The sequence below is a fragment of the Herpailurus yagouaroundi genome, unplaced genomic scaffold, assembly GCF_014898765.1.
Source record: "Herpailurus yagouaroundi ecotype Mexico unplaced genomic scaffold, PumYag 28, whole genome shotgun sequence".
In the NCBI taxonomy this organism is placed as follows: domain Eukaryota; kingdom Metazoa; phylum Chordata; class Mammalia; order Carnivora; family Felidae; genus Herpailurus; species Herpailurus yagouaroundi.
The window spans coordinates 135405794-135420079 of record NW_024412376.1 but is presented as its reverse complement, the minus strand read 5'-3'; the positions used below and the strand labels follow the sequence as shown (position 1 = coordinate 135420079).

At 40.6% G+C, this 14286-nt stretch overlaps 1 long non-coding RNA gene across 1 annotated transcript in view; it reads right to left on the bottom strand.

The window, feature by feature from the left end:
* Positions 1 to 1459: 1459 nt before the first annotated feature.
* Positions 1460 to 14286, bottom strand: part of LOC121036805 (uncharacterized) — a 21194-nt gene continuing 8367 nt past the window's right edge. Inside the window, exons 2-3 of the long non-coding RNA XR_005793480.1 lie at positions 2860 to 2999; positions 1460 to 1599 (exon numbers count right to left, since the gene is read on the bottom strand). This is a non-coding gene — a long non-coding RNA (uncharacterized LOC121036805). The remainder of the gene's footprint in view (positions 1600 to 2859; positions 3000 to 14286) is intronic.

The following is a 14286-nucleotide window of genomic DNA, read 5'->3' as shown; positions in this document are numbered from 1 at the left end:
TTACACTGCTTAGTACACTGTAGAAATGTATATTTCTAAATTTGTTATACTGCACTTTTTGTTCTTGAATAGATACTGGGGAAGAGGAGTTCAGGATATGAGAAATTTGTGTTATGTTCATTTTCTGCCTCAGTAGAGAAATAGTGCCTTCTAGTGTTTGCAGTAACGTTTTGTATTTGCACCATTTCCATTCTGAAAAGTAAACCAATGCTTTTCCTTTTTTATTTCTCCTATTTATTAAATATATTGATAATATTATCATTTTTATTTTAGGGACTTAAAATTCAGTATCATAAAACATTTATTTAAAGAGATGATGATATCCAACTAAGTAAAAGGATTAGAAACAATGTATTTTACATAGTGCATTCCCCATTTAGCCACCAGCAGTCACCAATGGGTGAGGAAACAAGTCACAAAATATGATTCATGATACTGCCAAGCCACAAATAAAGAACTGCAAAAATTCGATGCTTGAGGGCCCCGTGAACAGGAAATGTTACAGAGAGGTTATTCAAACTTTCTATTACTCAAGGCAACCCTTTCAGGAGTGATTTGATTGACATGTCTTCCTTGGTTCTGCTGCTCCTAAGTCACCTCTATGTCTCCTAGAACTGGCCATATTCTTTGGGAGAAGAGCTGTGCTCTCAGAGAAACAGATATATACGTTAAGAGATTTATCAGTTGTGAGAAGTTAGCCATTGTCCAGTATTTCCCAACTTCCTATGGTTGGGTAAGCATTCCCTGAAACGGATTCTCACTTGTTAACTTTTACGAAAATGTGAGGATAAGTGTGTGCATGTGTATATCCATGGTATTTTTTTTTTTTTTACTGTTTTATTTATTTTTGAGACAGAGAGAGACAGAGCATGAGCAGGGGAGGGGCAAAGAGAGAGGGAGACACAGAATCCGAAGCAGGCTCCAGGCTCTGAGCTGTCAGCACAGAGCCGGACGCGGGGCTCCAGCTCACAAACTGCGAGATCATGACCTGAGCAGAAGTTGGACGCTTAACCAACTGAGCCACCCAGGCGCCCCATCAATGGCATTTTATTGGGGTTCTCTAGATACATAGATACAGATATAGATATACAGATATCTATACATATATAGTTACATGTGTGTATATACGTATCCATATAAATACATATCCTGAGAGTTGTTTCTATATATTTATATATATATTTTTTAATTTTTTAATGTTTATTTATTTTTGGGAGACAGAGACAGAATACCAGCAGAGGAAGGTCAGAAAGAAAGGGAGACACAGAGTCTGAAGCAGGCTCGAGGCTCTGAGCTGTCAGCACAGAGTCTGACGCGCGACTTGAACCCACGAACTGGGAGATCATGACCTGAGCCGAAGTCGGACGCTAACCAATTGAGCCACTCAGGTGTCCCTACATATTTCTATTTATAAAGAGATTTATTATAAGCAATTTGCTCATGCAGTTAAGGGGGCTGACAAGACCTAACATCTGCAGGGTGAGTTAGCAATCTGGAGACTGGGGAGAGCCAATGGTAGGGTTCCAGTCCAAGTTCAAAGGCCTGAGAACCAGGAGAGCCAATTTTCATTTCCAATTCAAAGGCTGGCTGGCTTGAGACCTAGGAAGAGTTGATGTTTCAGTTTGAGTCTGCAGGCATAAAAAATTCTCCTTCACTTGAGAGAAAGTTAACCTATTTGTTTTAGTCAAGTCCTTCAACTGATTGGATGAGAACCACCCACATTTGTGTGGGAATGTGCTTTACTTAGTCTATTGATTCAAATGCTAATCTCGTAAGAAACACCTTCACAGATACACCCAAAATAATATTTTACCAAATATCTGAGCAACCCAAAACTCAATCAAGTAGATACATAAAATCACAGGTATTATCAACATATATAAATTAAAATATGTTTATTTCTTTGTCCTCCCTACTCTTTAAAATGTTTATAGTATCATTGTTCTAGAACAAATATATCGTTTCAGTATTTGTTATTTGAGTCTTATGGATTTCTTTTTCCAGTCTCTAAATGAGTTATTGTAGACAGTGTCTTTATTTCGCAAATAACTGGAAAGAATAGGGTGATAATATTTATCGAGTACCAACCATTTATTTAGGATTAGCTATATACTTACACATTTAATTTTCACAGCAATTAACTGAAGTATGTAAGATTACTATCATTTTAGAGATGAAGAAGCTGAGACTCAGAGAGGTTAAGTAACTTGCCCCAAAGTGGTAGAATATGCCTCTAGAAGTAGAAACAAATCTTAAAATGTCATATTCTTTTGGGGCATGTGGGTAGCTCAGTCACTTAAGGGTCAGGACTCTTGATTTTGGCTCAGGTCATGATCTCACGGTTTGTGAGTTAGAGCCTTACTTGGGGCTCCATGCTGTCAGTGTGGAGCCTGCTTGGGATTCTCTCTCTGCCCTTTCCCTACATGTGTGCTCTCTCTCTCAAAATCAATAAAATAAACTTCAAAAAAATGTCATATTCTTTCTACTCCAACTTGTTACCATTAAAAAGCTATATGACTGAGGCAAACTAATTAATTTTGTCAGGCCTCAGTTTTATTTGCAAAATGAGTACAAACTAGATGATTTCCTTATCCTTTAAGATTTTATTCTTTAAGTAATTTCTGCACTCAATGTAGGGCTCAAACTCACAACCCCAAGATTAAGAGTCATCTCTACCAACTGAGCCAGCCAGGCATCCCTGAACTAGAGGATTTCTTGGGTCTCAATTGTTAGAGTTCATGGCAGACATTTAAAATTATCTACCCAATATCCATTAACCTATTCTTCCTTGCCAAAAGAATAGGGACAAATTCATTTAGCATACTTCTTTTGGCCTTTCACGTTTACCCTTATTCTTACCTGAATGCAGACATGATACTAAAAGAGAAACATCATGTCCCAATTCCTTGGGGTAATGTTTGTTTTCTACTGTTCTTCTAGATAATGATCTTTTCAACTTCATCCCAGGATCCAGTGTTGACCTTCAAAGTACAATGTGTCTACCCAAGGATAGAAGCAAAATGATTATAGTTGTGCCAAAATAAATATACATATATTTAAAACCATAAGTTTTTCCTTAGTACAGGGAAAACTGCACTGATGTAATTTGGAAAATATAGAGAAATTGGAAATAAGAAAAAAATAGGAAGCCTATTATTCCTTAATCAAGAGAAAGAAGGGGTGCCTGGTGTCTCAAGTTGCACGACTTGATTTTGGCTCAGGTCGTGATCTCATGGTTTGCAAGATCGAGCCCCACGACAAGCTGTGCGCTGACAGCATGGAGGCTGCTTGGGATTCTCTCTCTCTCCCCTTCTCTCTCTGCCTCTCTCTTTCTCTCTCTCTCTCTCAAAAATAAACTTTAGAAAGAAGAAACCAGAAATTTTGCTGGTCATCGTGGAATAATCAAGTGTAAAACTGCAATAAACATATTCAGCAACTACTTTCAGACAGTGTACAATTAATTGCATAGACTGCAGTTTCTTAGAGAAAGAAAATTCATGAGGTGAGTCTCATGATTGACCAGCTCTCTGCCTAGGGAAAACTTCCTAACTATAGTGCAGATAGCTTGAGTCTGAGTAGATCATAGGAATCCTACTGAACTGAGGAGGCAGGCATGAGAGTGTGTGGCCTCTGAGTTGGCTAAAAATCTCTGAGTTGGGGTGAAGCATTGAAAGGAACAAGCTGTACAGAAAGGGGGGTTCCAGATACATCTGTACCTATATCTAGTGATACCTATCTCTATCTCTATCTATATCACTATATATATTTTGTTCCATTGATCTATACAGTGCTACATGCATATACATGCATATTTATATATATATATATATGTATATATATATATATATAGAGAGAGAGAGAGAGAGAGAGAGAGAGAGAAAGATCTAGATCTAGGTATATAAATGTATATAGCTATGTCTTCTGTCTATCAACACAGAAAAAGCATTTGGTAAAATAAAATAACCATTCATGACATAAATTTTCATCAAATTAAGAATAGAAATGTTCATAGTCTAAGTATAAATGTACAAAAACTGCAGCTAGTAGCACACTTGTTGATGGACAAAGGACTGCTTTCCCTCTAAGACTAGGCATAAAGATAGGATATCCACATGCAACACATCTAGTATTATTGTATTAGAGGTCTTAGCTAATGTAACAAGGCAAGAAAAAAAGATACAGAGATTCAAAAGGAAAAAGTAAAACGGTTTCTATTCACAGATCACATGATTGCTTGCTTGCATAGAGAATCTTAGGGAATATACAAAAAAAGTGCTATAATTAATAAACAAATTTAGTAGGGAAGCACAGTTAAAGAATCACTTGTATGTCAATATACTAGCAACAAACCACTGGGGAAAAAATGTAATGCTATTTATAATAGCATTTTAAAATAACATAATTATTAAACTAAAAAAAAAATAACATAATTAGAAACAAATTTAACAAAAGGTATCCAAGGCTTCTTCACTGAAAAAAGGTAAAGCCTGACTAAGAGAAATTAAGGATGTAAATAATAGAAAAATGCATTCAGGGACTGAAAGATCCAAAATTAAGATGTTAGTTGTGCCCAAATTGATCTATAAAATCAATGCAATCTTTTTAAAAAATGTTTTATTTGTTTTTGAGAGAGAGAGAGAGAATGCACAACTTGAGGAGGGGCAGAGAGAGAGAGGGAGACACAGAATCAAAAGCAGGCTTCAGGCTCTGATCTGTCAGCACAGAGCCTAACGTGAGGCTTGAACCCACAAACTGTGAGATCATGACCTGGGTCAAAGTCAGACGCTCAACTGACAGAGCCACCCAGGCGCATCTAAAATCAATGCAATCTTAATCAAAGTCTCTGAAGGCTCTTGGGAGAAATAGACAAGCTGATTTTTAAATTTGTATGGAAATGCAAGAAACTAAGATAACCAAAACAATTCTGGCGAACTTGTTATTTCAGCACTATTTGTTGAAAGACTTTCCTTCCCCCCATTGAATTGCTTTGATGCCTTTGTCAAAAATAATCTTGGATCTATTTGGGGGCTATTTTGTTCCATTGATCTATTTATTGATTTTATGCCAGTACAACACTATCTTGATTGGTCTATATTAAGATGGTTGTTTCTATGACTGGTTCTAGAGGCTGTAGCCCACAGGACAAGTACTCAGGAAAGGAAGATGGGTGTGATGTGAGAGAGGCAAGAACAAACTTAAATTTGTGAGGTTGAGCTGGATATCAATAGGATGGATTGGAACTCAGGTAGGCCTTTCATCACCTCAAAGCTCATACCTTTAATGATGGGGGTGTAATGCAAGGAATCCATCTGGTGCCTTTTATCTAAGAGCTATTTGCCCAGGAGGTGATGAAGCTGAAGGAGATCTGGCAGGAGCTAGAGTTGCTTACACCAGCAGGTGAGCCAACAGAGATACCTGTAACACTTGCTGGTGCTCTGCACCGACATTACAAGTATGTGAAGAAGATGGCTGCTACTTCATTTCTCATGCAAAAAAATAATCCCTCATGGCCTTGGAACTACGTGTTGGGCCACCATTCTCCATAGTTCCCTCACTTTTCTGTACCTTTTCAGAGCAAGAGCAGTGTCAGACCTTATCTTGGAATATCTTTTAAAAGATATTTGTATAGTGAACAGTCCCTAAAGAAAGATAAAGGGGCACCTGGGTGGCTGAGTCATTTAAGTGTCTGACTCTTGATTTCAGCTCAGGTCATAATCTCACAGTTCATGGGATGGAGCCCCTTGTCAGGCTTAGCACTGACATCTAGAAGCCTGCTTGGGATTCTCTCTCTCCCTCTCTCTCTGCCCCTCCCAACCCCTGCCAGCCTCTCTCTTTCTTTCAAAATAAATAAATAAATTTTAAAAAAAGAAAGAAAGAGACAGCGTTTTCCTCTGGGACAGAGGGCAGATTTATTTGCTGTACAATATAGTAAGAAAATAATGTAGTAATGACACCTTCCAAGGCAAAAGTAGGGTGGTTTGCTTGCAGTCCATTATAAAAGATTGGGAGTTTTCCTAAGCTCAAAGTCCCTCAGCTGTGACACAAACCCATTACATGTGTAGCACCCATCCACCTGAGTCTACCTCCATGCCACCCCTGTGGGATTTGGTGGGGGTGGGCATGAGAGCAAAGGAACTGTATGAACGTGAAGCTCATGCTGCCTGCTTATGCTGTGAGAAATAAAGTTCTCTATCTCTAACCTGGGTATCTTATGTCTTCTGCCAGATGCATGAACTGTGGCAGATTTTTAAGAGGGCAAAATCCGGAAAATGTAGTTCCGGCTTAGCTGAATTGACACAACACAAATCCACTGCAGAGAGACGAAGGGAGAGAGCAATGAGGGGGGTGGGGAGGAAGGAGTATGTGGTAAAATGTTAACAATTGGTAAATCCAGATGAAGGCTATGTGGGTATTCACAACACTTTCTCTCTTTCTTTCTTTCTTTCTTTCTTTCTTTCTTTCTTTCTTTCTTTTAAATATGTAGTGATTTCCTTTTTTTTAATTTATTTATTTAGAGAGAGAGAGGGAGAAAGCAAGTGAGCACAAATGGGAGAGGGGCAAAGAGAGAGGGAGAGAGAGAGAGAGAGAGAGAGAGAGAGAGAATCCCAAGCAGGCTCTGTGCTGTCAGTGCAGAGTCCAAAGTGGGGCTCGAACCCACAAACCATGAGATCATGACCTGAGCTGAAACCAAAAGTCAGATGCTTAACCAACTTAGCTTTCCAGGTGTCCCTATACTATTCTTTCAAATTGAAATTTTACAAAGTAGAAAGTCAAAGGGGAAAATCACCCAGACCGCTATGCGAGACAGAAGAGCGGGAAAAGTTGAAGCAGGGATATTAGTTAGAAAATCTTCAACGCAAACCACAAACCAGAAATCTAGGAGCCATTTGACCAACTTCCTTTCCCACATCTAAACTATTACCAGGTCACAGAGGCAATGTAATCTCCTCATCAGCTTAAATTTTGACGTAGTCTCTTTTTCAGTACCAATACTTAGATTAGGGCAAGGCTAATAAAACAGCCTCCTAATCGGGGGTCCCGCCTCCAGTCTAGCCCTCTACAAGCAATCCTCCATATTGCTGTCAGGATAATCTTCAAAGATCTTTTCTGACCATGTCATTTCCCCACTCAAAACCCTCTGCAGCCAGGACAAAATTCAATCTCCTTTACACAGCCTACACGAGATCATGATCTGCACCCCACACTTAACTTACACATGCATCAGAACAATGGTCACATCTTTGTTTCCCACGTACATCATCCTCTTGTACATGGTATATCTGCTGCCTGGAATGTCCTTTCCACCTTGGCTTCTTGCTGCGTACCTAGTCATCCTCTCATATTTGGTGACTGCGACATTCACTGGTGCTCTGAGACACTTTCCTAAACCTCGCAGTGAGAATTTCCTCCTCTGAACTATTTCACAGCCTTGCACATGCTTCAGTTGTTTCACACAGCACACACTGTTATATTATTATTGGCATGACTGTCTTCCCAACGAGGCCATGAGTGCCTTACAGGCAGAGACTGACTCATAGTTGTAATCCAATGCAAAAGACAGAGATGACATGTGGCAGGTGTTCTAGAACAGCTCATTGAAGCAAAGTGAAAATCCTGCTGCTATAAGAGAATTTAGGAAGGGCAGAGAAAATATGAAATACTGAAAATGCCAAGCATAAACTTTGTGTGGCTGAATTCTAAGATGCCCACCCAAAGAGTCAGCTCTGAGTCACTTCTTTTGAAGTTTGAAAACACAGAAATGAAGCAACTGAATGTAGAATTTTAACCACTTACTTTGAAAGAAAAGGTTTCTTGCTAGCTATTTGAAGAAATATAAAATGATGGCAAATATCTTTTTTTTAAATAAAATATCTATGGAAATTCAAGTCAAGTATTAAAACATAAGGCTAGTTCACCTCCCCAGAGGGAATGAATAACTTGGAAGAGGGAAAATGGTATCAACAAAATTTCTATTGTTGTGTTTTTCCTGCATTATCATTTTGTACTTTCTGAGAGATGGGACTCAATTTCTATTTCTACCATTTAAAAGGTCCTCCAGGAGGGAAGATGGCGGCGTAGGAGGACGCTGGGCTCACCGCGCGTCCTAATGATCACTTAGATTCCACCTACACCTGCCTAAATAACCCAGAAAACCGCCAGAGGATTAGCAGAACGGAGTCGCCGGAGCCAAGTGCAGACGAGAGGCCCACGGAAGAAGGTAGGAAGGGCGGCGAGGCGGGGCGCGCTCTGGACTGGCGGGAGGGAGCCGGGGCGGAGGGGCGGCTCGCCGGCCAAGCAGAGCCCCCGAGTCTGGCTTGCAAAAAGCGGAGGGGCCTGACGGACTGTGTTCCGACAGCAAGCGCGACTTAGCGTCTGGGAGGTCATAAGTTAACAGCTCTGCTCAGAAAGCGGGAAGGCTGGAGGACAAAGGGAAGGAGAGCTGCTGAGCCCCCTGACGACAGAGCTCAGTTTGGTGGGGAACAAAGGCGCTCACCAGCGCCATCTCCCCCGCCCATCCCCCAGCCAAAATCCTAAAGAGAACCAGTTCCTGCCAGGGAACTTGCTCGCTCCGCGCAAACACCCAAACTGCGCTTCTGCAGAGCCAAACCTCCGGCAGCGGATCTGACTCCCTCCTGCTGCCACAGGGCCCCTCCTGAAGTGGGTCACCTAAGGAGAAGCAAGCTAAGCCTGCCCCTCCTGCCCCCGTGCACCTTGCCTACCCACCCCAGCTAAGACGCCAGATCCCCAGCATCACAAGCCTGGCAGTGTGCAAGTAGCCCAGACAGGCCACCCCACCCCACAGTGAATCCTGCCCCTAGGAGAGGGGAAGAGAAGGCAGGCACCAGTCTGACTGTGGCCCCAGCAGTGGGCTGGGGGCAGACATCAGGTCTGACTGCGGCTGCGCCCACCAACTCCAGTTATACACCACAGCACAGGGGAAGTGCCCTGCAGATCCTCACCACGCCAGGGACTATCCAAAATGACCAAGCGGAAGAATTCCCCTCAGAAGAATCTCCAGGAAATAACAACAGCTAATGAGCTGATCAAAAAGGATTTAAATAATATAACAGAAAGTGAATTTAGAATAATAGTCATAAAATTAATCGCTGGGCTTGAAAACAGTATAGCTGACAGCAGAGAATCTCTTGCTACAGAGATCAAGGGACTAAGGAACAGTCACGAGGAGCTGAAAAACGCTTTAAATGAAATGCATAACAAAATGGAAACCACCACGGCTCGGATTGAAGAGGCAGAGGAGAGAATAGGTGAACTAGAAGATAAAGTTATGGAAAAAGAGGAAGCTGAGAAAAAGAGAGATAAAAAAATCCAGGAGTATGAGGGGAAAATTAGAGAACTAAGTGATACACTAAAAAGAAATAATATACGCGTAATTGGTATCCCAGAGGAGGAAGAGAGAGGGAAAGGTGCTAAAGGGGTACTTGAAGAAATAATAGCTGAGACCTTCCCTGAACTGGGGAAAGAAAAAGGCATTGAAATCCAAGAGGCACAGAGAACTCCCTTCAGACGTAACTTGAATCGATCTTCTGCACGATATCATAGTGAAACTGGCAAAATACAAGGATAAAGAGAAAATTCTGAAAGCAGCAAGGGGTAAACGTGCCCTCACATATAAAGGGAGACCTATAAGACTCGTGACTTATCTCTCTTTTGAAACTTGGCAGGCCAGAAAGAATTGGCACGAGATTTTCAGTGTGCTAGACAGAAAAAATATGCAGCTGAGAATCCTTTATCCAGCAAGCCTGTCATTTAGAATAGAAGGAGAGATAAAGGTCTTCCCAAACAAACAAAAACTGAAGGAATTTGTCACCACTAAACCAGCCCTACAAGAAATCCTAAGGGGGACCCTGTGAGACAAAGTACCAGAGACATCACTACAAGCATAAAACATACAGACATCACAATGACTCTAAACCCATATCTTTCTATAATAACACTGAATGTAAATGGATTAAATGCGCCAACCAAAAGACATAGGGTATCAGAATGGATAAAAAAACAAGACCCACCTATTTGCTGTCTACAAGAGACTCATTTTAGACCTGAGGACACCTTTAGATTGAGAGTGAGGGGATGGAGAACTATTTATCATGCTACTGGAAGCCAAAAGAAAGCTGGAGTAGCCATACTTATATCAGACAAACTAGACTTTAAATTAAAGGCTGTGGGGCGCCTGGGTGGCGCAGTCGGTTAAAGGGCCGACTTCAGCCAGGTCACGATCTCGCGGTCCGTGAGTTCGAGCCCCGCGTCAGGCTCTGGGCTGATGGCTCGGAGCCTGGAGCCTGTTTCCGATTCTGTGTCTCCCTCTCTCTCTGCCCCTCCCCCATTCATGCTCTGTCTCTCTCTGTCCCAAAAATAAATAAATGTTGAAAAAAAAAATTAAAAAAAAAAAATAAATAAATTAAAGGCTGTAACAAGAGATGAAGAAGGACATTATCTAATAGTGACAGGGTCTATCCATCAGGAAGAGCTAACAATTATAAATGTCTATGCGCCGAATACCGGAGCCCCCAAATATATAAAACAATTACTCATAAACATAAGCAACCTTATTGATAAGAATGTGGTAATTGCAGGGGACTTTAACACCCCACTTACAGAAATGGATAGATCATCTAGACACACGGTCAATAAAGAAACAAGGGCCCTGAATGAGACATTGGAACAGATGGACTTGACAGATATATTTAGAACTCTGCATCCCAAAGCAACAGAATATACTTTCTTCTCGAGTGCACATGGAACATTCTCCAAGATAGATCATATACTGGGTCACAAAACAGCCCTTCATAAGTTTACAAGAATTCAAATCATACCATGCATACTTTCAGACCACAATGCCATGAAGCTTGAAATCAACCACAGAAAAAAGTCTGGAAAACCTCCAAAAGCATGGAGGTTAAAGAACACCCTACTAACGAATGAGTGGGTCAACCAGGCAATTCGAGAAGAAATTAAAAAATATATGGAAACAAACGAAAATGAAAATACAACAATCTAAACGCTTTGGGACGCAGTGAAGGCAGTCCCTAGAGGAAAATACATTGCAATCCAGGCCTATCTCAAGAAACAGGAAAAATCCCAAATACAAAATCTAACAGCACACCTAAAGGAACTAGAAGCAGAACAGCAAAGGCAGCCTAAACCCAGCAGAAGAAGAGAAATAATAAAGATCAGAGCAGAAATAAACAATATAGAATCTAAAAAAACTGTAGAGCAGATCAACGAAACCAAGAGTTGGTTTTTTGAAAAAATAAACAAAATTGACAAACCTCTAGCCAGGCTTCTCAAAAAGAAAAGGGAGATGACCCAAATAGATAAAGTCATGAATGAAAATGGAATGATTACAACCAATCCCTCAGAGATACAAACAATTATCAGGGAATACTATGAAAAATTATATGCCAACAAATTGGACAACCTGGAAGAAATGGACAAATTCCTGAACACCCACACTCTTCCAAAACTCAATCAGGAGGAAATAGAAAGCTTGAACAGACCCATAACCAGTGAAGAAATTGAATCGGTTATCAAAAATCTCCCAACAAATAAGAGTCCAGGACCAGATGGCTTCCCAGGGGAGTTCTACCAGACGTTTAAAGCAGAGATAATACCTATCCTTCTCAAGCTATTCCAAGAAATAGAAAGGGAAGGAAAACTTCCAGACTCATTCTATGAAGCCAGTATTACTTTGATTCCTAAACCAGACAGAGACCCAGTAAAAAAAGAGAACTACAGGCCAATATCCCTGATGAATATGGATGCAAAAATTCTCAATAAGATACTAGCAAATCGAATTCAACGGCATATAAAAAGAATTATTCACCATGATCAAGTGGGATTCATTCCTGGGATGCAGGGCTGGTTCAACATTCGCAAATCAATCAACGTGATACATCACATTAACAAAAAAAAAGAGAAAAACCATATGATCCTGTCAATCGATGCAGAAAAGGCCTTTGACAAAATCCAGCACCCTTTCTTAATAAAAACCCTTGAGAAAGTCGGGATAGAAGGAACATACTTAAAGATCATAAAAGCCATTTATGAAAAGCCCACAGCTAACATCATCCTCAACGGGGAAAAACTGAGAGCTTTTTCCCTGAGATCAGGAACACGACAGGGATGCCCACTCTCACCGCTGTTGTTTAACATAGTGCTGGAAGTTCTAGCATCAGCAATCAGACAACAAAAGGAAATCAAAGGCATCCAAATTGGCAAAGATGAAGTCAAGCTTTCGCTTTTTGCAGATGACATGATATTATACATGGAAAATCCGATAGACTCCACCAAAAGTCTGCTAGAACTGATCCATGAATTCAGCAAAGTTGCAGGATACAAAATCAATGTACAGAAATCAGTTGCATTCTTATACACTAACAATGAAGCAACAGAAAGACAAATAAAGAAACTGATCCCATTCACAATTGCACCAAGAAGCATAAAATACCTAGGAATAAATCTAACCAAAGATGTAAAGGATCTGTATGCTGAAAACTATAGAAAGCTTATGAAGGTAATTGAAGAAGATATGAAGAAATGGAAAGACATTCCCTGCTCATGGATTGGAAGAATAAATATTGTCAAAATGTCAATACTACCCAAAGCTATCTACACATTCAATGCAATCCCAATCAAAATTGCACCAGCATTCTTCTCGAAACTAGAACAAGCAATCCTAAAATTCATATGGAACCACAAAAGGCCCCGAATAGCCAAAGTAATTTTGAAGAAGACCAAAGCGGGAGGCATCACAATCCCAGACTTTAGCCTCTACTACAAAGCTGTCATCATCAAGACAGCATGGTATTGGCACAAAAACAGACACATAGACCAATGGAATAGAATAGAAACCCCAGAACTAGACCCACAAACGTATGGCCAACTCATCTTTGACAAAGCAGGAAAGAACATCCAATGGAAAAAAGACAGTCTCTTTAACAAATGGTGCTGGGAGAACTGGACAGCAACATGCAGAAGGTTGAAACTAGACCACTTTCTCACACCATTCACAAAAATAAACTCAAAATGGATAAAGGACCTGAATGTGAGACAGGAAACCATCAAAACCTTAGAGGAGAAAGCAGGAAAAGACCTCTCTGACCTCAGCCGTAGCAATCTCTTACTCGACACATCCCCAAAGGCAAGGGAATTAAAAGCAAAAGTGAATTACTGGGACCTTATGAAGATAAAAAGCTTCTGCACAGCAAAGGAAACAACCAACAAAACTAAAAGGCAACCAATGGAATGGGAAAAGATATTTGCAAATGACATATCGGACAAAGGGCTAGTATCCAAAATCTATAAAGAGCTCACCAAACTCCACACCCGAAAAGCAAATAACCCAGTGAAGAAATGGGCAGAAAACATGAATAGACACTTCTCTAAAGAAGACATCCGGATGGCCAACAGGCACATGAAAAGATGTTCAGCGTCGCTCCTTATCAGGGAAATACAAATCAAAACCACACTCAGGTATCACCTCACGCCAGTCAGAGTGGCCAAAATGAACAAATCAGGAGACTATAGATGCTGGAGAGGATGTGGAGAAACGGGAACCCTCTTGCACTGTTGGTGGGAATGCAAATTGGTGCAGCCGCTCTGGAAAGCAGTGTGGAGGTTCCTCAGAAAATTAAAAATAGACCTACCCTATGACCCAGCAATAGCACTGCTAGGAATTTATCCAAGGGACACAGGAGTACTGATGCATAGGGGCACTTGTACCCCAATGTTCATAGCAGCACTCTCAACAATAGCCAAATTATGGAAAGAGCCTAAATGTCCATCAACTGATGAATGGATAAAGAAATTGTGGTTTATATACACTATGGAATACTACGTGGCAATGAGAAAAAATGAAATATGGCCTTTTGTAGCAACGTGGATGGAACTGGAGAGTGTGATGCTAAGTGAAATAAGCCATACAGAGAAAGACAGATACCATATGGTTTCACTCTTATGTGGATCCTGAGAAACTTAACAGGAACCCATGGGGGAGGGGAAGGGAAAAAAAAAAAAAGAGATTAGAGCGGGAGAGAGCCAAAGCATAAGAGACTGTTGAGAACTGAGAACAAACAAAGGGTTGATGGGGGGTGGGAGGGAGGAGAGGGTGGGTGATGGGTATTGAGGAGGGCACCTTTTGGGGTGAGCACTGGGTGTTGTATGGAAACCAATTTGACAATAAATTTCATATATAAATAAAAAAAATAAATAAACATTAAAAAAAAAAGAGACATCAAAGTAAAGAAAGTTATCATGGGTAAAGAA